We start from the raw sequence: 4,556 nt of genomic DNA on the forward strand, positions 1-4,556 counted from the left end.
AAAACAACCACAATATGCTCACACCTCACTGTCTTTAACTTCACTAAGCCAATCCAATAGATAGACCTTTATCCCAGATGAGCCCCCAATTTGTTATGGGCCAGGGTTTAGAGAACCCCAAAGTGTATCATGGAGTTCACCTGACCCACAACTTTTAATAGATTGTGGTATGGGGAGCACACGGCCCACTCTACAGGTGTGGTACAGCAGAAATGGAAAAGTATTTTTTAAAGCAAAACAATGTTTATTCTATGAACTCAAGTTAACCTTTTTAAAACAAACAGTGAACATCTTAGCAACCATCAATTCAAATACAACCCCCCAAAAGAATACAACACCAAGTAATCCTTACTTTACTTTTAACCTCCATAAGACTTAAAAAACACCTTTTAACAAAAAGATCAGGTTTAAATTCACTATTGAGAGCAGCTACAACTTAAAAATCCCAAATGAACGTTCAGAAGCTTGCAGAGATTCATACACATCCTGCTGTGATTTCAGCTTCTCCAAAACTAAAAGGAAACCAAACCCACCCTGCAGCAAAAAGCATAAAGCAAAAGTAAAAAGCTGGCAGACAGCCCAGCCCCACCCACTCTCTGACATCACTGCAGTAATAAACACTAATTTCTTAAAGGTACTCTCACTACAGATATTTATATACATACCCATTTATAAACACCCATTTCTTAAAGGTACTCTCACATGACACAAGGGAATGAAATCTTAATCATCGGGCAAAGGAGAGGAACTAACAAAGAAAGATGGATCACTGTCTCGATGCGGAAGTTGATCAATGAAAGAAAGCTGGCTAAGAGAAAGAAGTACCAGGAAAAGAGCACTGAGCAAAGACGAGAAGATGGTGAGAAGTACAGAAGACTTGATAAAGCTGTGGAGAACAAATGAGGTAAAAGGCAGAGAGGTACAAGAAGCAGCAACACAAATGACTCCAGGACACTACATAATTGTACAGAAGCTGACTGGTGTGAGAAGCAACACCACTGTACCAATCAAGGGCAAGGATGGCAGGGCGCTATTGATGAAGGAATTCTCAACCAGCCCAACCCCAGCTCCACTTTCAGGTTCAGTGAAGGCACCACAGCTCAACAGCTGAACATCAACTTGGAAGAAATTGCCAGATCAGAGCTCCAAAGAGGCATCAAAAGCCTGAAGAACAACAAAGCACCTGGGATTGATGAGGCACAGAGGAGCTATTGAAAATTGGCAAGAACGCAGTCACAACAGAGCTCGCAGACCTATTAACAACAACTAGATTGCAGAACCTGTCCCGGATGACTGATGGTGAGGACTATTCCTAAAGGTGTCAAAAACGGGTACATCGGTGGCTGCCAGAACTGGAGAGATATAACCCTGAATGAAAGCAGAGTAGACACTCTCCTTCGTGAAGGACAGGCAGGTTGTTGGGGTGGCAGAAGATGCGATGATTAGCCCTCTGTGCTCAGGATCACTAGAGCCTGGAATATTAGAAGCTACTTGATATCGACTTCATTGATCTCAAGAAGATTGTCACTAGCATCAATTGGCAGTCACTAAGATACACTGCAAGACAGTACATCCTAGAACTATACATTAACATCTTCAAAGTCTTATTCTGTAACTTCAGCTGCTGCCTCAAGACCAACATGGACACTGCAGACTACATGATCTCAGAAGTACGGCAAGGCTATATTACGCTTCCCTGTCATTTTCCTCTTGATTATTGATTTTGTCATGAGGAGGGTGTCATGTGAGCGTACCTTTAAGAAATGGGTGTTTATCAAATAGCTGTAGTGGGTGCACCTTTAAGAAATGGGTGTTTATCAAATAGCTGTAGTGGGTGCACCTTTAAGAAATGGGTGTTGAACAAATAGTTGTAGTGGATGTACCTTTAAGAAATGGGTGTTGAACAAATAGCTGTAGTGGATGTACCTTTAAGAAATGGGTGTTTATCAAATAGTTGCAATGATGCCAGAGTGTGGGTGGAGCTGGGCTGTCTGTTTTTAGTTTCACTTTGAGCTACCAGCTACAGGGTGTGTTTAGTTTCATTTTGCAGATTGGGAGCTGCATCCAACAAAACTAGGTGTAATTCTGATTTCTTTCTGCATGAAAGGAATGTCTTCAAATCACTTGCTAATTTAAAAGTGATAACTGCTCTCAGTAGAGAATTTAAATCTGATGTCTGCGTTGAAGAGGGTATTTGTATTTTGGATTTTGCAAGGAAAGATTAAGGGTTACTTATAGAGTAATGCATTCTTTGGGGGGAGTATTTGAGTTGATAGTTGCTAAGAATAAACATTGTTTTTTTGTTTAAAAATACTCTTAGTTCTCTGTTGCATCACATCTGTAAAGTGGGCCTTTGTGCTCCCCATAACCAAAGTCTATTCAAAGTTATGGATCAGGTGAACTCCATGATGCATTTTGGGGTTCTCTAAACCTGGCCCGTAAGAAAGGCGATGGTGGGTGCAAATGTTGGCATTCCTTGGCAACATCACAATCGACCTGGACATTGCAGACGGCAGCACCCTGCTTGCCAAAGAATCACACAGGTGCCTCAGAACATTATCAGCAGCCTAGCCAAGGATGGTCAACACCTCAGCTGCGAGAAGACCAAGACATTGGTCACTGGATGGCAACAGGCCTTCCATCACCATTGGGCAATAGAAGATAGAGGATGTCGACCATTTCCTCTACCTTGGAAGCAATATCGTCAGGAATGGTGAGTAAGACCAATGTCCATACAAGAATTGGCAAAGCAGCATTGATCTTCCATCCACTCCACACAGTGGAGGCATCAACATCATCTGTACGGCCATGAATCTACGACTCTACATCCCCATTGTATTAGCAATCACAATCGATGCCAGGGAGCCATGGAAGAGAACACCAAAGGTGCCAAGTAAGTTGAGGGCGTTTTACACCACCATTGCCTCCGTAAGATCCCGAGCATCACTTGGAGAGTCAACATCACCAAAGAAGAAGTGGTGCAGAGAACTGGTCAGAGGTGCCGGCAGGATATCATTGCAGAGAGATGTCTGAGAATGGCAGAACATATATTTCACCTCCTAGATGTACAGAGTGGCAAATGAATGGACACCAGGTGATGATAAAATAAGATGGGGGTGCCCAAAGGTGACTTGGTGAAGTACATTTAAGGAGGACCTTCAAGAGTAGGGCACCACCAGGGCCGGTTTTAAGCCCATTTGACCAATTTCATCAAATTGGGCCCCGCACCTTAAGGGGGCCCCGCGCCAGCGGCGACAGAGTTACCGTTTGAAGCCTTTTCTGTATTCTAAGAGGAACTATAGGGTAGTTTTTACTTTTGGGGAACGCACCGCATTACCGTCGACAAATCCTTCAGCCCTGCGCCTCCAAATCCTTCCGCCCGGGTAAGTAAGTTTCAAAATTTTAGTATATCAAGCATTTAATGTTTGTTTTGGGTTAAAGACGAGCATACTACACGAAATATAAACATACATAAATTTTTACTTTTGTAGAGTAGGGGCCCCGCCATCACTTTTCTAATTGGGCCCGCAATTCCTAGCACCGGCCCTGGGCACCACCTGTCTGAAGCGAAAGAAATTACAATGGACTGGGGCCAGAGGCAGAGTCTTGCTGCCCATCATTCCACACGGGATTGGTAAACTAAATCTAAGTGTCATATCTTTTCATATATCGTGCATGAGGCCATTGGGTTTCAGCTTCCAATGGAAAACAGATGAAATTGTGGAATGTAATCTCAAAACTATTTAAAAACCTTGAAATTGAACAGAATAAAAAGGAATTTTACTTATTCAATCCCTTTGAGGGAAGGGACTTGTACACAGGTCTTTATTTGGGTATTTGTATAAATATGTTTGATGTATTTATGCATAACTGCTTTTTGAATTGAAAACTTTGAGGGATTTATTGGCTGTTTTGAAGCTGTTTAGTCAATCAGCCTAAATTTTGTATGCACGTTTCATCCAACATTTGCCAACCTTTTAGTACTACACAATTTACTCTCCAGCTTTAGTGCTGTCTTATACAACTGGCCATGAACCTTGACCTCAATTTAAGAGGATTGGATGTAATTTTATTGCAACTGTGAGTTTTCTGAAGTTGACTAGCTGTTGCCTGTTATTCACAAGAATCATGTAGCGAATCAACAACTGCATTTTATTTTTCCTTCCTGTTCTCACGATAAGCAGTTAAACCTCTTGACAATAATTAACAATCACAGCTTCAGCTGACAAACGTATTGAAAAGGCCCGACTGAAATTGGTGCAAAAAGCAATGGAAGAGATAAAAAAAATCCCGCACTCTTAAGACTTTCACAGTGACTAGAAACACTGCTGTGGTAAGCATAAAGAAGTTTAAATAGTGCAGTGAAGTCCAATGGAAAGTTTGTCAATGGCCACAGTTGCTCCACGTGGTGTTCAGATAATCCAGGTGATATACTGTTTACAAGGCTAGAGTCCAATTCTGCACAATGAACAAGGGATGTTGTTGGTCACTTCTGACTGCATCTCTCTTGCAGAATACACATTTTATGTTAACTGTTGAGCAATGTTTCAAGTATA

The sequence above is a fragment of the Scyliorhinus canicula genome, chromosome 5 (genome assembly GCF_902713615.1).
Source record: "Scyliorhinus canicula chromosome 5, sScyCan1.1, whole genome shotgun sequence".
Lineage (NCBI taxonomy): Eukaryota > Metazoa > Chordata > Chondrichthyes > Carcharhiniformes > Scyliorhinidae > Scyliorhinus > Scyliorhinus canicula.